At 45.3% G+C, this 24,960-nt stretch overlaps 1 long non-coding RNA gene and 1 pseudogene across 1 annotated transcript; one reads left to right on the top strand and one right to left on the bottom strand.

Annotated features, from left to right (window-relative positions):
* LOC121005970 overlaps window positions 1-24,960 on the top strand; it is a 75,236-nt pseudogene that overhangs the window by 5,517 nt on the left and 44,759 nt on the right.
* On the bottom strand, window positions 15,972-19,592 carry LOC121005984. Its single transcript, XR_005779999.1, has 2 exons — window positions 16,264-19,592; window positions 15,972-16,225 (listed from the first exon to the last, which is right to left on the bottom strand). It is a non-coding gene; the product is annotated as an uncharacterized LOC121005984 (long non-coding RNA).

The following is a 24,960-nucleotide window of genomic DNA, read 5'->3' as shown; positions in this document are numbered from 1 at the left end:
GCTGATCAAAAGTTTAGGACCACACCTCCAAAAAAAACCTAAACCCCCCCCCCCCAAAACAGAAATCCAACTTCCAAACATGAACTCGGTAATGAGTAGCTCCGCCGTTATTGTTTATCACTTCCAAAATTCGTTTCGGCATGCTTGATGCAAGCGTTTCCATGAGGTGAGTGGGAACATTTCTCCAAGTGGTGAAGACAGCCGCACAAAGGCCATCTACTGTCTGGAACTGTTGTCTATTTTTGTAAACTTCCCTTGCCATCCATCCCCAAAGGTTCTCAATTGGATTTAGATCAGGGGAACACGCAGGATGGGCCAAAAGAGTGATGTTATTCTCCTGGAAGAAGTCCCTTGTCCTTCGGGCATTGTGTACTGTAGCGTTGTCCTGTTGAAAAACCCAGTCGTTACCACACAGACGAGGGCCCTCAGTCATGAGGAATGCTTTCTGCAACATCTGGACATAGCAAGCGGCCGTTTGATGCCCCTGCACTTCCTGAAGCTCCATTGTTCCACTGAAGGAAAAAGCGCCCCCTCCACTGTGGCGCGTAGAAAACATCTCAGGTGGGATCTGCTTGTCATGCCAGTAATGTTGGAAACCATCAGGACCATCAAGGTTAAGTTTTTTCTCATCAGAGAATAAAACTTTCTTCCACCTTTGAATGTCCCATGTTTGGTGCTCTCTTGCAAAGTCCAAACGAGCAGTTCTGTGGCGTTCAAGGAGAAGAGGTCTTTGAAGACCTATTTTGTTTTTGAAGCCCTTCAGTCTCAGATGCCGTCTGATGGTTATGGGGCTGCAGTCAGCACCAGTAAGGGTCTTAATTTGCGTCGAGGATCGTCCAGTGTCTTGACGGACAGCCAATTGGATCCTCCGGCTCAGTGCTGATGAAATTTCTTTGGGTCTTCCACTTGACTTTTTTGTTCCATAACCCTCAGGATCATTTAAGAAATTCCAAATGACTGTCTTACTGCGTCCCACCTCAGCAGCGATGGCGCGCTGTGAGAGACCCTGCTTATGCAGTTCAACAACCCGACCACGTTCAAAAAGGGAGAGTCTTTTTGCCTTTACCATCACAACGTGTGACTACCTGACAGAAAATGACAATGAATCCACATCTTTGCACAGATTTGGCCTTTTAAAGGCATGTGGTCCTAAAATTTGGATCAGCTGAAAAACAGCCTGTTTCAGTTTAATCGTTATTTTCAATTAATTGAATGCTCAAAAAATGTTTTGTCTCACTCTCATTTCTTCTTGTTGCATGTTGAAGCTCTACTTAGAACCTTGTTAAGATCCAACAATGTAAAATATGATTTTTTTGCCATTTTTCAAGTGGTCTTAAACTTTTGATCAGGACTGTATGATGGGTAATTGGGAGAGTGTTGATATTTGGGGTCCCCTCCCAATATCTTGTGTATCATTACACCTCGCATTGATGAGGATGGACGTTTTTGTTGTGGGGCCACACCAGGGAGGACTCGGCCCCGGGGCGGATGGAACATTTCCTATGGTCATATGAATGATGAAGCAATCGATCTGTCCCTGAGTAGCTGTTACTCGACACCTTGTCGCATGAACTTGCAATTCATTCAGTGGTTTCACTGTCTGCTCCATCTTGAGGGTTTCAGGTCTCTCAGACTGGGGACATTAAGTCTTCTGCTTTCTGAAACCTCATCCCCCACACACCCAGCGGTGTCCAGACCCCTGCCCCCTCAGGGTACAAGGGCCCTGCCCCTCCACCTGCTCAGGTAAAACCCCATGGGCGTGACATGTGGTTGCTGGCACTGTTGTGGCCGAAAAGGTTAATTCCAGAAACCGTTTTTCCCTATTTCTGATATTTTATTACTATAGTGTGGGATGTGTGGCGGCGCCCCCAGTTGTCTCATCATGAAGTATTTTCATGACTGGTATATAGTGCCTGGTCTCCAGGGCTGTGGGGGGGTTAATCAGCTCAGGACGCCCTCGGCCTTGCATACCTTGCCTGGCTGCAGTGGTTAATGGGGCGGCTCTGCTGGGTGGGGGTTCTCAGGGTGCCCTCAGTGCTCAGTATGTCAGGTGTCTCACCTGCTCATATCTGAGGCTCCTCGCATGCCCCATTAGGGTGGAGTAGAGCGGTGGACAAGTCTCTGAACATGTTTCGGAGCGGATTTGTGCTCCTCTGGCGAGAAGCTGAAGGCGCAGACTTTCCTCGTCTAGTTTCAGAGCTCAGATAATTTATTTTAACAGATTGAGGGCAGAATTTCCAAGCGCCTGACTAGGAGGCCAGGAAATGTAAGGCAGGGTCCTCCCTCCGAGTGGGGGAAAAGCTGGGTGACTTCCAATATGGCCGCTAGAGCAGTGCGGTCCCCTCCATGGTTTGAATGGGACGTTGCTGGGGTCGTGGCACAGGCGGAGCACATGGAGGCTCCTGTTCTGAGGAGGTAATTGGCCTTTGATGCTCCTCTCCGGCAGGGGGTTATTATAGCCCCCGCTCAGGGGATAGCGGGACGTGGACTCCTGCCCGGTGCAGAACAGTATGGGAGTGGTGTGTGGAGCCGCAGCCTAAGGTGGACCAAGCCTAAGGTGGACCAAGTGCGGACAAAAGAACCAGGATGGCGCTACCCCAACGCGCGTTGGGGTAGCGCCATCCTGGTTCTTTTGTCCGCACTTGGTCCACCTTAGGTAAGCTTTAGATCTTTGTCTCCCTCCCATGGCTCTGTGCTGCCGATATTGAGATTCCTCACTTGGCTTCTATTCATTGCTTTGCTGATCCTATACAATTTTTGCATTATCATTTTGGTCAGCACACCATACACTACAGCCATGGTTGGTTTTCTTACTGATCTTCACTTACCTTATACCATTTAACATATACCCTGTTACACCAGATTTATGAGTTGGTCATTGTACCTTATATACATATTTCTCTCATGACCCTACCATTATTGCTGTATGTACTGTGAGACCAGTGCGTTCATCCAGGGTGGCGCTTGTTTTCTCCTTCCCTGTTCCCCCTACCCTGTCCTTGGCATCAACTGTATGTGTGTTTTTAATCATGTTTTTGATTTGTTTTATATAGTCCAGGTGTGTACATCGATGCTGTTTGCAATGAGCGCTAGGATTGGTCAGTGGGAGTATTTATTTTGTGTCCTGCAGTGATGACGCCACCCCCAGATGAAGGTTCACCGAAACGCGCGTCGGGGTTGGCGCCATCCTGGAGGAGGTACAATATGGGTAATTGATTCTGCCTTTGTCATCTATAACACTGTTTGCATTTGCACTTTATATTTTCTTACTCAATGGTGGAGCAGTATGGATTGATACCATTGTGCCTTTCCTCTGGTCGATGTCGCTTTGTCCCTGCACTTGTTTTATTGTAAATTATTTTATGAATTGTGTCTAATAAAATATTGTTATTTTTTTCATGCGGTCTGGTAGTTCTTTTTATAGGTGTTTCCATTTAAGTTATACGATAGGCATGCGTAGAGTTAGATATAATTGGCAATTATTTAGCAGTGTCAGGCCATTGTTTTGGTATAGTTTTCAATATTCTGTTGTCTTTACAGATTTGCCTTCCGCTAAAAGGATGGATCATAAAGCCAGAGAACAATCCTGGCTTTCGTCACTTGATGTTATGTTTAATAAAGCTGGTGCAGGAGGAGTTGCTGACCCGGGAGACGCAGGCCACCTTGAGTAATTTGTTACACAAACGAACCAAGACTTGGTGGAATAGAGCATTTTTTGAGAGGTACCTCAAGAAGGGTTAGATTCCAAGAGGTTTGAGGATACAGATATTTCCCTGCTTTGATATAGAGGACAAACTATTTTTGGGATGATGGGAGGAGATTTGCAATGAGGCAGCCAATAGATTCATGGCGCTCCTGATTCATCATTATACAACAACTTTGGATACACTAGATATTGAGATCGAGAAAGTACAAACTGTCCTGAGACAGAAATGTAGTCAAGAAACACTTATGTCGTTTGATGAAACACTCAATAAGAACTTTGAGAAAGAGAAATTCAGGATGTAAAGGCAAAGAAATGTATCCGTGATTATAATGATTTCCAATCTAAGACGATATATAAATGGAGACGTAAGGATAGGATGCCATCAAGGAAAGAGGGTACTTCATCTCGTAACCGTACATCCTCCATTTCATCTCTGACCATTCGGAATCCACAGGAAGGAAGACAAGATCTACTTCCTCAAAAATGAGACCCCTGGTGTCATATTTAATAGGAAGAGGAGCAACTTCCTGGAGAAGAAAGGAGATACACAACATGACAATTTGAAGGTAATTAACCTTTCTCAGCATGTGTTGTCCTCGGTGGATATATCAGTTTTGGAAAAGGGTCTTACCTTCTCCCCTTGTGCCTCTTTTGATCATTTTACAGCGGTGAAGGATTTGCATATCTTCGCCCGCTCAATACTTCATAAAAAGTGGCATTATAAAGAGGGGGACACTGATATTTGTACCACTAAAGAAGAACAAGAAGCTGTGCGGACGTTGGAGGAATTATTGGATGAAAATGAACAAGAAAGAGATGAGATTCCACCATCACGTAAATGTAAGTCGAAAAAGTTTCCACCTCTTTCTCGCTTGAAAAATCTATCCAAGCATTCTGACGTAGTATTTTAAACCTTCAAATAAGGCGGGCAACATGATAGTCTGGGCCCCATTCACTATACGAAAAAGGAGGTATACAAACAATTTAAAAATAAGAAATGCTATAAAAGATTAACTTTTAACCAGCTGCATTCATTTGAAGGGATATTGTGAAAGAACCTACTATACCAACATTATATCTTCTACCGAAGATTTATAAGAACAAAAGAGTACCTCCAGGTAGGCCCATTATTTCTGGTAGTGGTAGCCTGACTGAGAAGGTGGGGCGATATTTGGATTCACAATTAAAGAGTATAGTGGCCAATCTTCCATCATATATACAGGATACTGCAGATTTTCTGCGAAGAATTGATGGGATCCATTTGGATGAGGATATGTATCTGGTGACATGTGATGTCGAATCCCTCTATACCAGCATTAGGCATCAGGATGGCATTCAGGCGGTAGAATTGTTTTTTGAGAGGGAGAATGTACACGAACGAAAAAGGACATTCCTAGTGGACCTACTGGGTTTTGTTTTGACACATAATTTATTTTTATTTTTAAGGGGTCCTTCTACCTACAACTCCAGTGGACTGCGATGGGGGCGCCTTGTGCACCCTAGTATGCTAATCTCTTCCTGGGGCTGTGGGAGAGGGACCTCTTCCTGTCAGATCAACACGCATTGATGGACCGTGCTGTTTTTTGGGTGCGGTACATCGATGTGTTTATGATCTGGCAGGGGGGCACTTATGACTTGCATGAATTGTTTAGATTGTTGAACCAGAACAATAAGAATATAAGATTGACGTATAAATTTGATAAGGACATTATTGATTTTCTGGATTTACAGGTCCGGATGGGTGAAGCCATTTAGGAAGCCAACTTGTGTGAACTCCCTTTTTTTTTTTTTTTTTTTTTTTATGTACACGCTTCCTTGTCCTATCCTCCACAGATGATTAGATCAATTCCAATTGGACAATTCCTTAAAGGACGTAGGGTATGTTCCACCCATTACAACTTTGAAGAATATGCAAGTGATTTGAAACAGCGCTTCTCCAATCGTGGATGTAGTCAACGATCCATCAAAGATGCCTATAGGAGGGCAAAATCTTGTTCTCGTTCTGATCTCCTCTTTTTCAAGACAAAAAAACCCCATAGATGATAAAGTGAGATTTAACACTAATTAATTAATCTAACTAATCTAGATGGTTTGAGATGAAGGCCAGTATTATTGACGGATCCAATTGTTGCAAGATATGCTACATCGGGCCCTTCAGTAGTAGCATGAAGATCCAGAAATTTGAAAGATCATTTGGTAAAAAGCCTTTATACCAAACTGGTTACTTCAACTTTTCCAGGGATAGGAAAACCTAAATGGGGCTTTGTCCCTTGTGGGAGATGTATGGGATGTACTCATATGTAAAGGGCCTCTGAGTTTTGTGATGCTACTGGTGAGAAGGTTTTTCAAATTACACATCGGCTGACCTGCTCTAGTACAGCAGTGGTTTACTATGCAAAATGCCAATGTCCCAAAAGTGTACGTGGGCCTTACCATGAGGGAGCTGAAGGTCAGGGTACGTGAGCATGTTCCTGACATTTCGGCTGCCCTTAATGAAAGGGATATAACTAATTTGAAACCTGTTGCCAGACCTTTCAAAATGTATCAAGCCTGTGATCCCAGGGGTTTGAAGGCCCGGGGAATAGATTGCATACCAAAAAATGCTTGTGGAGATATCTCAAAGAAACTTGCTCAATTGGAATGTAAATGGTTTTGGAAATTTAACACATTGCGTCCAAATGGAGTTAATGAGTCCTCTGGCTTTTCGTCTTTTCTATAGGCTTCTCCCGGGTCAGCATATGTCATTGTTTTTAATCATGAATTGTTATTTGTATTTATTTACTATCTAATTAATCAGTGTTGTCATTGCATGTAATTAACCACCTCTTATACACTTTTCAGGCTCGTTTGCAATATGTTGCTGGACCTAAAGATAATTAAATAGCACTTTTTTTTTTCACACATTTTCACTCACATCATATTCAACTTTCATTAATGTTTTTGTATTTTTTTCATATTACCATATGAATTCACGTTCACATCAATTACATTTTTCATTGTGATTTGTATTTATTCACATATTTGATCATGTTTTTTGATTTACACTTGTATGTATTTTTTTCCACACCTTATCATGTGATTGATGTCACTTATGTATTTTTGCTGATAATTGCACTTTTATATAATTATGTTGGTTCACCATTCACATTAAGTGCGTTATATATTATTTTTCTTATTTTTGTGCGCTGTCATGCCAGGCCTGCGCATGCGCTATTATTCTCTAGGTGCCGCTGACATGTGTCCCCATAATTATCGCTGGATCTGCCGGCTGCATCACGTGACCAGACAAGGATCACGTGACTGATTTTGTCACATAGCTGCGGCCCGCTTTACATTTGTTTATATAGTCCAGGTGTGTACAATGATGCTGTTTGCATTTGCAATGAGCGTTAGGATTGGTTGGTGGGAGTATTTATTAAGTGTCCTGCAGTAATGACGCCACCCCCAGACGAAGGTTCGCCGAAATGCGCGTCAGGTTTGGCGCCATCCCGGAGGAGGCACAATATGGGTAATTGATTCTGCATTTGTCATCTATAACACTGTTTGCATTTGCACTTTATATTTTTTTACTCAATGGTGGAGTAGTATGGATTTATACCATTGTGCCTTTTCTCTGGTTGATGTCGCTTTGTCCCTGCACTTTTTTTATTGTAAATTATTTTATGAATTGTGTCTAATAAAATATTAATTTTTTTTCATGCGGTCTGGTAGTTATTTTTATAGGTTTTTCCATCAGTAATAAAGCAGAGGAATGACCCTGGAGATCTCTGCTTCAACTTCTGAAACTTTTCCTCTTAGATCTCCAGGGTTTGGGTTTGGGGCAGTAAAGAGTGAGTAGTTGCCACTACAACTCCCAGCATGCTTCCAATGGCTAAGCTTGCTGAGTGTTGTGGTCACAGAGGCTGTAAACCACCAGTGGCCATTGCCCCCTCCCCCATCTACACCAGCTTAGTGTGAAGGGCATTTTCCTTTGTACATTGTGTTCAGTGCAGGAATCAACATAAACTTGTCAGCAATCTGCACAGGTGATGGAGGTCCACAGGATGGGGCCCAGTGTCGGGGGCCCCAGAACAACAGGGATGCTGGTCTCATTGCTGCCATCAGTCGTTGTCCAGGACACATGACTATAAAGTTACCACCCTTCAGGCGACGCTCCTAATGGGGGGCACTTGTAGCAGCTGGGGGAGCTAGGACCACCCCATTATCATTCCCAATAAATGGTATAACGGGTGGCCATTGTTTCAGTGTATCTGTCAGTCTGTTCTCTTCATTGCTGGAAGGTTAATGGCGGTGTCACTTATTGCAGGTTTACGGTGTACGCAGCCGGGGGAAACGTGCCTGAATAACGGAAGATGTGAGGCTGGCAGGACAGAGTGCAGGTAAGTTGCCCCAGCGTGTTATCCTGGACCCAGCGTAATGCTTCCTGTTAATAGGAGGAGTGAGGTGAAGTGCGGAAATCATTACTGGATGTGACCCATACGTGACCCTGCTGATGATTTTAGGGTCAATGTTATTGGGGGGGGGGGCTACACCTTGGATTCACTTGCCCAGATAGTCGGGAACAGCACTGAGGATTTAGACATTTCCTGGCAATGTTGGCAGCTCGCTCCCAGAATGATCCTGCTGAACAATAGGCAGGCAGTCAGGCGGCCCCTCCGTTGTGAGCCCCTCATGAATACAGACCACCTCCCTTCCTCGGCACTGAAGCCACACGGACGCTTGACACTGTAAATCTTGTTTTCTTTTCATTGAAAAAAGCAACATTATTCCAAGATGCAGATTATCATTGTGTGACTGATCACGCGCTGGCCCAGAATGCACTGCTGCCACTTTTTATTCTTGGGTTGGGGGTTGGTACCGTTCCCCACCCCCATCCCGAGGACCATAAAGGAAAAGTTTTGCAAAGGGGAAAAAATAAAATAATTAAACTTTTAGAGACTGAACGAGAACTTGTATCCAGGGAAATCCACAATGGCGTCAGGGGGAAGGATCTGTGCAAAACCACTTCTAATCTGCTCCTGATGAGCCTAATAATGGCGAAAAGCGTAGAGCTGTTAGCGGGGACAAACTGATGTTACACACAGCCAGGTCCAGTCTGTTTGCTCGCACTGCAGTAGTGGTCTGCAGGTTCAGCCCTCTGATGAGTGTGGGCAGATGTTTATCAAACAGTATGTTCACATCCAGGCATCAATAGTGTCAGTAGCGTAGCTAGAAATGACTGGGCCCCACAGTAAATTTTTGAATGGGACCCCCCTCCCCCAGTAATTTTTTCGCAACCCCTTTCATGCCGCCCAATTCCTGTGGCTAGTAAAGATCGCTCTCTCAGACTAGGCCCGGCTGCTGTTCCATCCTTTTTATACACTGTCTATACTGTCACTGTATATAATTTCATTGTGTAATACTGTTGAGGGGGCCCTGACCAAATCTTTTAGCTCTCCTCCTCCTGGATGGGCCCCTTCGGGGTCAGGGCCCCAAAGCAGCCGCTTCCTCTGCTTCCCCTATAGTTACGCCCCTGATAAGTGTCATAGGGCTGCCTAGTTCCTCTTGATTCGTGCTCATGCGGCAGTGGATGACAGCATTTGCACCACACGTCATAGTGGGCATGTGCTCTTGATCACAATTTTAACTGCTTGCATGGGCAGATGTTTATCAATGGGTTAATATATTTCTAGGGCAAGCTATTAGTGGCACAGCCGGATCGGAGAGCATTGGCAATGGTTTCGATATATACCACGGCGAATACACCTGCCTTTTGTGCACGGTAGTGGTTGATACTGCTCGGGACCATTGAGCGGTATCACTGCCCAGTGTCGCACTGTTGTGGATATATTTGTGGACCAACACACGGTTGTAAGTAGTCCACTCACGCAGTTCCCAAATTGACCTGTGTTCACACCTGAGCGACAGGGCAGGCTGGGTCTTGCACAACTGCATTCGACCAGCTGGTGCTGCATCATCTGCCACCTGCATTGGTGTGGACATATGTTTGTCAATTGGGAGGTTTTTTATATTAGGTTAGAGTTCTTTCCCCAGTTCATATTTTAATCAAATTGAAATAAAGACGTAGTTTTACTTATTCCTTCACAACGTTCCTTTGGCCAGTGATTTATATTTAAAAGGGTGGAACGTAAGCCACTAATCAGTTGTCACGTCCTGATTTTCACTGACAAGTATAGGACATGTTTTATTTGTTTTGCGGAGATGTAGAACGGAAGAAAAGGGACCCATAGGAGTGAATAGGTCTGCATCTAATCCACAAAAAAACGGATCTGCAAACGGCCGTCTGAATGAGCCCTAAGGAGGACGTTCGGGCAACACTGATAAAAAAAAAAGACCCTAGGGTTTACGGGGAAGTCCTAACCTGTGGTGGGTGACGGACGTTCTTACCGCAGCTGTACCCATGGCCACTTGCCACAGAGACCGCCACATTATGTGGCAGCACCATCAGTGATGCTGTTTCACACCATTTGGAAAGGTCCATTGATCTTTCCTGCTTCGGGTATTGTTTATTACAATGTGCCAGGGTGCAGACGTGGTGGGTAATGAGCTGGTGATGTAGGTGATCTGTGCCCGGCCGGTGTACCTGAGTGTATAGGCTGCCCTGCCAGGAGGTGTAAGCGCAGGCTCTCCGCCATGCCCGACTTACTACCATTCCTGGAGTTTAATGGTACGCCCCCTGCCCTGGGGTTCCCATGTCCAGCGTGTTTAATATTCCTTGCATTTCCTGCCTGGTGGGGGTATGTCCATACAGAGTTGGGAGATTCACAGCTCACTGGATGCCAATACACCCCAAGGCTGTGCAGAGGTTATAAGGAGAGCGGCAGAGGTCACACATCTATTATTCCGCCACCTCATAAATTTAAAGTGTGGAGATTAAGGCTGAGTTCACACGGGCGTTGCGGGAAAATGGGCGGGTGCGTTGCGGGAACACGCGCAATTTTTCCGCGCGAGTGCAAAACATTGTAATGCGTTTTGCACTCGCGTAAGAAAAATCACGCAGGTTTGGTACCCAAACCCGAACTTCTTCACAGAAGTTCGGGCTTGGGATCGGTGTTCTGTAGATTGTATTATTTTCCCTTATAACATGGTTATAAAGGAAAATAATAGCATTCTGAATACAGAATGCATAGTAAAATAGCGCTGGAGGGGTTAAAAAAAATAAATAAAATTTTTTAACTCACCTTAGTCCACTTGATTGTGCTGCCCGGCTTCTCGTCGGTCTCCTTTGTTGAACAGGACCTGTGGTGAGCATTCATTACAGGAACAGGACCTGTGGTGAGCATTCATTACAGGAACAGGACCTGTGGTGAGCATTCATTACAGGAACAGGACCTGTGGTGATGTCACTCCGGTGATCACATGATCCATCACATGATCCATCACCATGGTAAAAGATCATGTGATGGATCATGTGATGACTGGAGTGACGTCACCACAGGTCCTGTTCCTGTAATGAATGCTCACCACAGGTCCTGTTCAACAAAGGAGACAGACGAGAAGCCGGGCAGCGCGATCAAGTGGACTAAGGTGAGTTAAATTATTATTTTTTTTAACCCCTCCAGCGCTATTTTACTATGCATTCTGTATTCAGAATGCTATTATTTTCCCTTATAACCATGTTATAAGGGAAAATAATAATGATCGGGTCTCCTTCCCGATCGTCTCCTAGCAACCGTGCGTGAAAATCACACCGCATCCGCACTGGATGATTTTCACGCAACACCATTCACTTCTATGGGGCCTGCGTTGCATGAAAAACGCAGAATATAGAGCATGCTGCGATTTTCACGCAACGCACAAGTGATGTGTGAAAATCACCGCTCATGTGAACAGCCCCATAGAAATGAATGGGTCCAGATTCAGTGCGGGTGCAATGCGTTCACCTACCGCATTGCACCCGCGCGGAAATCTCGCCCGTGTGAACTCAGCCTAATGGTGCAGGGCGCTTCTACTTCACGTTCAACAGGTGCCCAGTGACAGGACATAGCTATAAACACGCAAGTCCAGAGCGTGACATATAACATGCATGATGGCAGATGAAGTGAATTCTGGGTCACAATATGCAAATTGTCTAAAAAGAAAAAATCTAGGACAAGGCAGCAAAAAGCTTGTAGACTAGTCTGGTCACATTGGTGGAGCCTCGCTGGTTGGGTCTCCCCGGATCCTGGTAAAGAAATTCCCTCCTATTGTCTTGGCCACTGGGAGGTTGTTGATGCAGACACGGCTCAGGGGCCTGGAATCCTAAAGACTTCATCCATCATCTTCATCACTGGGGTCAGGGATCCTAAGAAATGTCACTAGGGAGGTGATGCCCTACGCTCCCTGCAGGCCCCACAGCTTGTGGAGATTTGATGAAGAAGTGAAAATGTAACACCCCCAAGTGGCATTACCACTCCAACACCCTGCTTATGTCTGTATATGCAATAACCATGTCATCTTATGGATTTTATTCCAGGTCCTCCACAGTGTGCATTTCTTTCTTATGCATTTGTATTGTTCGTGTAATAACCTGGTTCCCCAGCGGGTGGCAGCAGACTTGGCAGTGCTACTTTACAGAAGGTGGAGCCTGGCTTTCCAACTCTGATATACTCTCCTCTGAGGAGCAAGTACAATCTTAGTGGAACCAGTTGGTTCTTGTACCCCGTGCTGTAGGGAGAAGCAGATGGTCGTCCCTGGTGGGACTGAGCTCCCCCTCAAAGCCAGCCAGGACAAAAAGTTCCTAGGATCACAGTGGGAGACACTCGGAACAACAGCATCAAGCAAGAAGGAAAGCATTCCTATTTAATATTGCTGACATAGCAGAGCTTAGTGAGTACACTACAGATTCAGCAGAGAGAAGTTTGTTTTGCAGAAGTTGTTTGCCTGCCAAAGTCCTGCTAAAACTTGTTGGGAACTATGACAAGTTCTGTGGATTGTTTGGATTATCGTTTTTGCAAAGTAAAGCAACTGTTGAACTTCCATATAACCATGTCTGGACTCATCTTTATTTCTACACTATCCAATTTAACTACCCCTTTTGCGCTGCTTCGGCCGACCACCTCTGGGATCCAACCGTATCCAGGTAAGGAGCACTGTGACAAAGTGCTACACAACATCTCTAGGGATATTGTGGCCTATTTAACACCACTCTGGCCTTCCTACGCTGGGTACCAACACTACCATCTACAAAGGGGACTCCATGTTCCCGTTGCTTAACCGCAACTGGCGTCACGTTTACTTGCTCTATAAGAGGGACATATTTCGTAGAAACCTCCCAAGGCGCAAGGGATCGCCCCGGACACTGAACCCGGCCTTTGCAAAATCAGTCATATTCTGTAGATATGCCCCCCCCCGTGCCTTTTTATCATTTATTGTAGATGTTGGGAGTTGTGGTGTACAATGACTGGACTCTTGATGTGCGGGCTCTGTCGCGGAGAGACATCCCCTGTGAGGTTCTGTACTACGGGTTATTATCTCTAATCTTCAGTCTCTGTGGTTGGTTATTACTTGTTTTCAGGGTTAATAATCTGATCGTGTTACCCAAATTTGCAGCGATGTCTGTTTAGCAACGAGTTACAGATTCCTGGAACAGATGTAGGAAAACCACTTGAAACTCCCATCCAGGTGGAGATCCGTCAGCTGCGAAGGGGCAGGACATGGGCAGCTCCGAGGGTTAAACTGATCATCTGTGGTTTTTGGGGGCAGGTGTTCTGAGAATTGTCCCCACGCTGTGGGCAGGGAGCTGTGGAGGCTCCATCTATTGATGATACGGGGCCACCGACTGGTCTGGTTTTCCGTCTGTCTTGATGCTTGTGTAGCTCAATATTAGGGCTCATGCACACGAACGTATATTTTTTCCATGTCCGTTCCGTTTTGTGGTGTTCCGTATGCGGAACCATTCACTTCAATGGGTCGGAAATGACCCTGTGTGCATTCCATGTCCGTACGTCCACATAGCAGTTATGCAAAAAAAAATGAGCACCTACGCATTACGGACAAGGATAGGACTGTTCTATTAGGGGCTGGCAGTTCCGTTCAGCAAAATACAGAATACACGCGGCCTGTATCCGTGTTTTGCGAATAGCAAAACGGACAATGATCATGTGCACAAGTCCTTACCATGTGTATCTAGAAGATGCAAACTTACTTAGAAAGTGTTTGGTAGTGAATGGACGAATAAAACCTGCTGTCAATCAGCACAAACCCAATTTTGAGTTTTGCCAGGTGCTCCTTCACTTAATTGTGCATCTTGTCTTAATAACGGAGTTTGTCAGGAACTAATTTGTTGTTTTTGGGCTGTCAGGAAATAATTGTTGTCTTAAAGGGGTTATCCCATCATAATGATCACTGTTAAATCTGTTAATGATTTGACAGTCATCATTTTTGTAAATATATTTGATTAACAAATTCCCACCATTTAGGATAAAATTCATCCCCACTTACCTCGTTGTTGTCATTCGGTCTCCCCTGGTTACAGCCACCGCTCTTCTCCAGAATCCCGGGGGCCGTGCTTGCGCAGAAGACTCCTCCTTTTCTCTCGGCCGGGCCGCTCGCTGTCCTGAACGCGCACGCTGCCGCGCATGTGGATGGTGACTTCTTCCTGCCAGAATAGTACAGAGCCATGAGCGGCGTGCACGTTCAGTTCAGCGCGCGGCCCGGCCGGGAGAAGACTTCAGTCAAGATAAAGCCCACCCCCAGCCAGAATCCAGGAAGTGAACGGCGCGCTGACAGCAGGTAAGTATAAATAGGCGAAGTTGGATAACCCCTTTAAGTAGCATCTCAGTTTATGAACAATTTTCAGGTCATTTTTCTTTAGTCAGGGTTCCACATGATCGAAGTGATTTATTATTTTTTATTTTTTAGCTGATTTTGTGTTTGGTGCTCTGGTTTGCCACCAGCTTTTCTCTTAATTTCATGGCCATCAGATGGATATCACATTTGGGAATAGAAAATTGACCGTTCATTGACAATAATTGTGAGAAACAGAATTGACCTTCCTGCAACGTTACAGCCTCTGATCACTGACAGGCTTCCATCCGAAAGATTGGGGATCTGGCCTCGATAAGGGGCGCTGTCTGACCGCGTCCTGCTCCATCACTTCCCTGCACCTGGAAACATTTAGAGCTTCTCGGAGCACTCTAGAGTTGTTTTGGGTATCGAATTTTGACCCCATTATAATCTATCAGGTCCTAAGGGCTCAGTTTGACTCAGTTTGGCGTCAGTTATGTGCCTTTTCCGTCCTTTCCGTTCTCCTGCTCCTAGATGGAGCAGGAGAACGGAAAGCCAGAACGGTGATGTGAACAAAGCCTAATAGAGATCCTGGACTGCGCATGCACGAGCTCACGCATCGCGAGATTACGGCAATCTAACTGTGATGAAAGGAGGAGATTCGGAGGACATAGGCCTGTGCTGGGCTCCTTCACAGGGAGGCGTGGCTGGGCACCAGGAACGTTCGTACAGCCCCTTGGGCACCTTACAAGGCTCATTTACATATCTCTAAAATCATTTTTTAAACGAAATAAAAGCACACAGCCTTATAGGACCGGTATATTGCGGACATGCTAGCGGCGATCTAGCCGTGCATGTCCGCAGCTCTATAACCAAAAAAAGTGACAGAATCCCTTTAATATTTCTTAAACCACTGTACTTCCCATTAATGTCCCTACCTCACAAAAAAATAGCATCTGTGACCATTTTCAATACACATGGAATGAGAATTTATTAACTTATTTAGGAGTGGAACTTACTCAATCGGTCTCTAGGAAGACTATTTTAAACTTAAAAAATCTGAGATCCGAATTACTGAAGTACTCCCAGGTGCAGTTATCCTGTATCGCAAAGATAAACACAGTCAAGATGCTAATATTACCAAAGATCTTGTATAAATTTTGCTGCATCCCACTTGCAGTACAATACCGCATAGTATAGTTGAGCAGCTACATGCAGATATGCTACGTTTCACATGGAACGGCACCCGACCTAGGGTCACAAAAAAGGCGCTACACCCTCCTATTCGGTTAGGGGGTTTAGGAGTTCCAGATCTGCATAGTTATTATCATGCTAATCTCTTAGATCAGGCGATGGAGTGGTGGCGCCTGGGTATACCCCATAGATGGCTTTCTATAGAGGAACACTTCGCTAAAAGGAAAACCCTGAAGACACTATTAGCGGCTTATGAGTTCAAACTGTTTACTCATTTCCTGAGGTTGAAGACCATGCAGGCCACTTCCTTAGCTTGGATACGATTACATAAATCTAGAGCACGCACATAACTAGATCATAATGCATTCCCAATCACAGTTCTTGAGTATCATATTCCTATGCTCAACCTCTCCAAGTGGTTGGATTGTGGAATAGGCACCCTGGGATGTCTATGTGACAACTCTTGTAGAATGTAATGTCTCAAAATCTAACTTTGATTTGCCAAATTCACTTTTCTATCAGTACCTGCAGATCCGTCATCTGCTCCTCACAGTGCCACCACAACCTACTCTAGATATGAATGACCCATTAGACAAATTACTTAAAGAGGGCGCTACCCTTAGATCCAGGCTCTCTATGTGGTACTCTGCTCTCACCTTAAAGGAAGAGGGGGGGTAAACAGCCTTTTATGTCAAAATGGGAAGCTGAACTGGGGAAAGAATTCTCTCTATCCTCTTGGACAGCAGCTTTACACTGGTCTGTGAAATGCTCCAGGTGTATCAATCACACGGAGCAAAGTAGGAAAATCCAACTTAGATGGTATTTAACCCCAAATAGGCTGTCCCACATTATTCCTGGCTACTCACCTCTATGTTGGAGTATGTGGTAACATCGGTACTCCGACACGCATGTGGTGGCACTGCCCGTCAGTTGGCGGTTTTTGGATGGACTTATCTAAATTGATGCGAGAAATGACAGATCTGTCAGTTGGTGCTGGAAGCGGAGTTGGCTATATTAGGAATTGGATTGAATGAGATCCCACACTAAGCTAGATGTATTGTAGCCCACATCCTCAATGCCGCCAAAAAGGTAATAGCACGCCAATGCAAATTGGCGCTAACTCCTTCCATTACCGAGGTGATTCAGCTGGTTAATTTCCACATGCACTGCGAGCTGGTCTTTGCTCCAACAATGTATAACAGAATAACTATGCATAACAGGTGGCTTGGGTGGTTGTTCAGTACATACGCTCTGCCGTTGCCGGTGAGCATAGTCTAAGATAGGTCGCATACTCCCTGATCAGGGCCTTCCTGGCCTTATCCTCTGTTACATCCGACATTTGACCCAAACTCAAGTGTACCAGGGATTTCACCCCCCCCCCCTTTTTTGCTAATGTTATTGTTGTCTCCCCATTGTCTGTTGTTTACCCATGCGCAGCAACCTTTTTATAATCATCATTGAAAACAGAAGTACCAGGTTGCAGCATCCAAGTGGATGCCCTGATACTCTCACATAACGGAATGTGAAATCGAATAATTGTATGTTAATTGAATGTTATTTACGTTATGTGCCTTTACGCATGGCTGCGTCCACAGACTATGTTCACCGTTGATGTAATTATGATAAAAATTATTGTTAAAAAAATAATAATATTATTCTAGAGGCGGCAGAGACTATGCCGGGAAAAATATGGCCACAAATCTGCAGCTACCACTGAAGACGGCCAAATGTGTACAATATGGCCATGGCCTGATAAATGGCGCTTCTATCGATCCTCCAGTCGATGGAGATTTCTCCCACTAAACTCACAAAAGTCACAAAAACTTGATGTGAAATCTATCAGGGCTGATTTTTTTGCAACTGATGCAGTCGCAGCATGTCGACACCACTGACAAGCGAGCCCGAACCTTAATGACATTTTCTGCTTGCAGTGTTACGTCAGTTTCCCACGCTGCCCTGAGGCCCGGCCTGGGGCTTCTCCCCTTGTTCTGGCTCCATTGTCATTGAGGAGGCGACAGATGGCTGCACACACAATGGCTGCAATCCCTGAACTCTGGAATAAGGCTGGGGTGAAAGGTCAGGGGGAAACATCTGCCATCTTGAGAGTCTTGGCAGCGGGGCAATCGGCACGAGGCACAAATACCAAGTTTTATTGAAGTTCTAAAGTGCAGTAAATGTGCGGCAGATGGCTGTAATGTAGCTGATCTAATAACAGAAATGACCCTTTTTTGGTTTATTACAGTAAAGTAGAATTGCTGCTTCCTCTTTTGTTGGGCATTTTGCGAAATGACGGACTGCCTCCTGTCACCTCGGTATGCAGCACATCCTGTAGAGCCGTCTACTTTGTTGCTATGGGTTACACTCAAATCACAGATTTCCATTGGTTGGAAGTGCAGAGGAAAGTTCTATTGCGTGGGTGTATAATATAGAACCGCCATCCATTGGACACCATTAGGGTTCATTCGGGTTTTTCTTCTCTGTTAACTAATTTTAATAACGAAGAAGAATTTGGTAGCTGCCGGCGATGGTTTACTGCCTGACTGCTGGGCACACACAAGATCTCCTGACTATGTATTTGGCATCTCTGTTGTACATTAGGTGAGACGTCTCCAGATTTCACATGAGCCGCCTAGGACCAGATCACTTTCCATATATCACGGTTTGGTCACATGCAGGTGACTGCGCGTCCTCCGTAGATCCTGTCATGAATATCCTCAGATCTGAGGCTCCAGGAGATTTGTCATGTGCTTCTTTCTAAATGACCTGAAGGAGAAGCTCTGACATCCTGAAACTGATGGGGCTGGTACCTCACACATTTATCATCTGACTTTGGGTTTAAGTTTCCTATGTAATGTGGCGCTGGCCTCCCCGCTACTGGTGGCAGCTATGTGGGGGGTATAGGAACGATCCAGTATTATATGAAGTCAGCAATTACTTTGCTCTTCTGCTGATGGAGAAAATCTAGAGTCTGAAAACGCATTCTGAACAAGTCTTAATCATACTGAGTGCTTGTTACAGTATATCCATGTAGGATAGGACCATCAGCTTGGAGTTCACCGACCTTTCTGGGACCAACAGGGTACGGTAAATCATGGCGGAGTCTGCATTGATTCATATGTTACATGCAGACATTGCTGTAGATTTCAGCTTTATACACTGAAGAGTGAAATCCATAGTAAAACTCCACGCCATTTCCATAGCCCTGCGGTCTTCACACCTCAGGCCTTTAGTCCTGGAAAGCTTCAGGATTCTCATCCTCATTTGTACTTTGTATTTGTAATGGGTGGTGGCCCCACATCTTTTATGGACTTGTCCCTTCAACAGTAGAAATATGTGTTGTGTTGGAAATCCATCTACTCGGGAAAGCCGATCCCTTGTGTTTGAGCCACTCTAAGTAAATTCACCCTCCCACCACCTGGGGCCCAGCCAACCCTCAGTGATGTGGACACGACCACTTTGTGCGCTAGTTTCTCCAGATTGTAGTCAATATTGGCTAGAAATCTCCCTGCGGCATATCCACTGCTCGTCCATAAACAGTCAGCGGCCCGGGACAGTCATGTGGTAGCCACACTCCCGTGGAGTTACGTAGTTCTCACGCTGGTTTTCATCCTGCCATCAGGATCACCAGTCATTACTGACCGCGAGCGGTTGGCGCAGTTTCTGGAATGTCATCCCCTGCAGGTGCGTCTGGCCGACATGTGGAGGAACAAAGCCACGAGAGAGCCGCAGGGTATTAATATTAGCACGCATCTGTGAATGTCTTGGAAAGGCGTGGAGTGAGGCGGACTTTCCAGGTGAGTGCATGTGCTCATACAGGCCACATGCCTTAACTGGCCTCGGTGGCTGCAGGACAATGGCCTCTCTCATGAGCGCTACTCTGGCCTGCCACATTCCCCGGCTGGAAGCAGGGAGCACAGCCACCCACAATCCCAGCTCATTCTTCACATTGATTGGGCAGCACTCGCCATCGGCAGGTGCCCCTTCTCATTAATATGCACACCTGTTCTTTGCAGCTTGGTAGATGCACTAATTAACTTTGCTTTTATTCTCTGCACCCCTTTTGCCCGGGATAATGCTTTTCATTAACTCGAAATGTCTCAGATTCCAAACAAATTCTCTCACAATTCCCCAACAAAGAGAATGTGAGCGGGGAAAACAGACGAGGGCAGTCCCTGGCATGGAATTAAGGAAATAATCCAGACTTTTCCCAAAGTTTTATTTTGTTACTTTTTAGTTCTATTTTTTTATTTCTTTTACTGAAATCTTCCTTAAATTTGAGAATTCTTGATTTATCTCTGTATTGTTCCACTAAGCTGTACATAGGGCCAGAGTTATCATTAGCTCAAGTCAAAATAATGGAGTGAAAAAGTTGCAAATTTTTGCACAATTGCTAAAAGTGCGCAAAAATTTGCGACTTTTATTGGCTCTGCGCTATGCTCGCCAATTTTCTGAAAGTGGCCGTGTTTTCTTATGTAAATGAGTCTCTAGACAGATTTACTATTGCGACAATTTAAAAAGTCGCAAAAAATGGCGCAATTTCACTCCAGTGAGGACCATGCTTATCTTATGCAACTTTTTAATAGAACATGCAACTTTTGTAAAGCCGTTTACTGAAGGATAAACTGCTACTGTCAAACCACATTTGTATTAAAGGACCATTAATAAATCTGACTTAGCCAAAAGTGACGTTGGACATACAGTACAGACCAAAAGTTTGGACACACCTTCTCATTCAAAGAGTTTTCTTTATTTTCTTGACTATGAAGGCATCAAAACTATGAATTAACACATGTGGAATTATATACATAACAAACAAGTGTGAAACAACTGAAAATATGTCATATTCTAGGTTCTTCAAAGTAGCCACCTTTTGCTTTGATTACTGCTTTGCACACTCTTGGCATTCTCTTGATGAGCTTCAAGAGGTAGTCCCCTGAAATGGTCTTTCAACAGTCTTGAAGGAGTTCCCAGAGATGCTTAGCACTTGTTGGCCCTTTTGCCTTCACTCTGCGGTCCAGCTCACCCCAAACCATCTCGATTGGGTTCAGGTCCGGTGACTGTGGAGGCCAGGTCATCTGGCGCAGCACCCCATCACTCTCCTTCATGGTCAAATAGCCCTTACTTTCAAAGTTTTCCCAATTTTTCGGCTGACTGACTGACCTTTATTTCTTAAAGTAATGATGGACACTCGTTTTTCTTTACTTAGCTGCTTTTTTCTTGCCATAATACAAATTCTAACAGTCTATACAGTAGGACTATCAGCTGTGTATCCACCTGACTTCTCCTCAACGCAACTGATGGTCCCAACCCCATTTATAAGGCAAGAAATCCCACTTATTAAACCTGACAGGGCACACCTGTGAAGTGAAAACCATTTCAGGGGACTACCTCTTGAAGCTCATCAAGAGAATGCCAAGAGTGTGCAAAGCAGTAATCAAAGCAAAAGGTGGCTACTTTGAAGAACCTAGAATATGACATATTTTCAGTTGTTTCACACTTGTTTGTTATGTATATAATTCCACATGTGTTAATTCATAGTTTTGATGCCTTCAGTGTGAATCTACAATTTTCATAGTCATGAAAATAAAGAAAACTCTTTGAATGAGAAGGTGTGTCCAAACTTTTGGTCTGTACTGTATGTAAAAGTGCAGTAAGATGTAAGTGTAATGATAAATCTGCCCCATAGTGTCCAGGAGCTTACTATCTAATTGCTATAATTTCGCTCAGTCCCATCACACACGGTAACGCAGTATCCTTTGATAGATTTTAACTTGTCTTTCAGTCCGGGAAAGCTGAGTAACAATCCCTGTGTGAACCACAGAACGGCAGCCATATTGGTTTTACCCAGCTATAACAGATATAGAAAACCCTGCTGGCATCTATACATGGTGCAGGCCGACCTCTAGGCCCAGGCACAGATGGGCAGGTGTCGTCACCACTCCAGCAGACACAGATGGTCGGACCTTTTTGGTTTACAGCAGCACATAGTTTCCTGATGTGAACTGGCCCATTTGCTGGGTGTCTGCAGCTCATTAAGGTCTATGGATGACTTGGCTCATCATTGCAGCAGGAGATGCTGGCCGCCTGTCCATTTCTCGGAAGCCCTATGCTTTGGGTGGTTCAGCTCACTCATTGTATATTTAGTCCAGGCACTGATAATGACTTGATTTATATCCATAAATCTCCAGATGTTGGACAAGAAATACAGAATCGCTGATGATGATCCGTCCCATGACTGTAGGTGAAGTAGATCCCAGTAGGTTGAGTTGACCTGTTGCGTTCTACATGAAGGTCCACATATGTCCACCCTGTGTTCAGTGGGTCACCTAGCCATTAGCTGGGTAACGGACCTGTATATAGATGGTCTAGTAATACTCCACTGCTCCTTTCCCACCTCCTCCAGGTCACACAGAGCCCCCTCTGATGTTTATCATGTTTTTGCTCTGTTGATTTTTGGGAACCTTTGGAAGCGATTATCCCTGACTGCAGGGGCCCCGCACACTCCAACAAATCTCCCTTTTAATATGTTTAGTTCATGAGGTGGCTCTGCTGGGCATGGGGCTAGTAACAGGTGGTGATGTCATGGTCGCACATCTGCTGCACCCCTCTGATCGTCGGGCTGCAGCGCTGCATGCCCATTTCATGCTCCTTACGTAAGACACTAAAGTCATTATCGCTTGGAGGTGGGGGATTCTCCAGGGGTCGGGCGTGCCTATGCTGGAGGCTGAACTTTACTGCAGGACAGATCTAGTCAGCTTTCTGTATTGCACAAGTTCCTAAACTAATCCTGGGGTGTGAATTCAGAACAAGCAACCACTGAGTCAATCCCATGGCCGCAATACACGGGGGTCCTGCTGGCAAAGCTCCATCCTTGGATCTACATTGTGCCTTAAATAACATGAAGATAAGATCTGATGACAGTCACACATCGGAGGTAAATGTCTCGGCACTGGAGATATGACATGAAGTAGCTGTCATGGGGGGCAGGGACACTTCATTGGGAAATACTGTGCCCAGCCTGAAACAGCTGATAACAGAGACACTACATGAAGATGCCTTGTGTCAAAACCTGCATACATGCCTGAACCTGATCTTTTTCTTGCAGATGCCCAAGTCCATATATTGGTGAGCGGTGCCAGTTTACCAATCCCTGCAACAGTAATCCATGTTTAAATGGTGGATCATGCCAATATGACATCAGAGGGAACAGCGTTTATTTCACCTGCAGCTGCCCGCTGGGGTACCAAGACTTGAGGTGTATCACCCGGAAGGACAATGTGTGTCTCAGTAACCCATGTCATAACGGTGGAACCTGCGACCTGACCACAGATGAGTGGAGCTATAAATGCAGATGTCCCCCAGGATGGACAGGTATATACATCTCCTGGAAATATTTCTGCTGCCTCTGCCGTTCTACCCTCAGTAATGGCAGGTCCAGAACGGCTGGAACACATGTGATTTATGTTTCATTAACTCTGATGTTCTCAGTGTTTTCGTCTGATGTATTGTAATATTTTCACAGGTGACACGTGCCAGAAAGAAGACCTGTGTGCCTCCAACCCATGCGCCAATGGTGGAAGCTGCGTCCCCTTCGATTCCCAGTACGTCTGTAAATGTCCCGAAGGATTTCATGGAGAAACCTGCAAGTTGGATATTAACGAATGCAAACGGAGACCCTGCAAGAACAGAGGAATGTGCGTGAACAAGTTTGGATCCTTTTACTGCAAGTGCAAGAGCAGATTTACCGGGAACTACTGCGAAATCCCCTACGTGCCCTGCAACCCATCTCCATGCCAAAACGGTGGAACCTGCCGTCAGACAGATGACACCTCCTATGAATGCACATGTCTGCCAGGTATGTCCATTCTCTAGCTTGCTGTAAACCGTGACTATGTGTAGAGTGCTGGATGATGACATGAGACCCCTGTACTACGTGTGGGCATTGGCCTTGTGATTTCTTGTGTTGCAGCAGGAAGAGTTTGTTTGTTGCACTGACAATCACTCGCTTCCCTCCACAATACAAGGATATGGCCATTCACTATGAACTTTTGCCCTGTAACAATGAATTTTTACAAAATTACCAGTTTCCAGGGTTTGTGTGTATTGGCCAAAGCCTTAAAGGTGAAGTCGGGAAGCAGTTGGCGGGAATGTTCTAGTTGTGATAAGGCTTTGAGGTGAACATCTGGCTCTGTGATTGCATTCACTTTCTATACTCCAGTCACATCTGGAGCTGCATATACAGTTGTCAAACAATGATGCATGCTCCCTACGGACACAGGAGCCCAAAGGAGATGTGAAGTTGTGCAACCCAACAGCTAATGAGGAACTGAGGATGCAGCCATGGAGGTGACCAGGGTGTAGGTGTGATAAGTGAAGGATTTGGCTGCAGCTGCACATTCATGTCTTGTGAGTTCTGGTTGCACTTTTCTAAGGAACCTTTTGCTCGCGTCACTGTTCATGGTTTGATTCTAAGAAGACGGATGCTGACCCCGCGAGGAGCGCACAGTTCTAGAACAGGAAACGTCAACCTCGAAGCCTGATCGAAGCCAGTCAGCGATGCATCTGAAGCGCTGTGTCCGCGCGTGCCCAGTGTGAGGGTAAAGAGATTTCAGAAGATAAACAACCATCAGATCTACTTATCCCTAGCTGATAGTGTGCTTGCGCACTTGTGGTAGTGCGCTTGCGCTGAGGCACACACCCCCTTCTCCAGCTGATCGCTTCACCGGAAGTCACGTGGGGTATGGTATTTTCACGGGGTAGGGTTTTTTGATAGAACACCGGCTGAACGGCAATGTTGTCATTGTAAACACAAGCTGGGATTGTTTCTCCATTGTTCACGTTGAGTTCCAGCATGGGGCCCCTCCCCGGGCCCCTGCTGCTGAACTAAAGCATTTGTGTGGTGGCTGCTGTTTGCAGTAGAAATTCTGCTGTTATCAGATGCATTGTGAGCGCAGTGATTTATGGCACGGCCCTGGTTCACACCGGTCATATACTCTCACCGACCTGCCCGCTGATTTATCGCTCCCGCACTTACCTCACTGTGTCTACAGTAAACGTACAGTTATTCGGAAGAGTTTGTTTTTCTCACAGTAAGACTTTTTGTAACATATTTTCAAACATTGAAATGGAATGTAGACAGATGTATTCACTACAGCTGAGGGTATGTTACAGTGTTGAACTATCTCTAAACTGGATACAAAGCTCTCTCCTGCCTTGATAGTTTGTTACAGTGTGTCAACACAGGTAACCTGTTTCAGCCAATGTGGTCTAGACTGCTACATTGTGACAGACCCTCAGCTCTGATATGCATTGTCAGCTTCTGGATGTAAGATCATGAAAATGGTGAAGTGAGG

This window comes from Bufo bufo, chromosome 1, assembly GCF_905171765.1.
Source record: "Bufo bufo chromosome 1, aBufBuf1.1, whole genome shotgun sequence".
NCBI lineage: Eukaryota > Metazoa > Chordata > Amphibia > Anura > Bufonidae > Bufo > Bufo bufo.
This window is presented reverse-complemented; position numbering and strand designations above follow the sequence as displayed.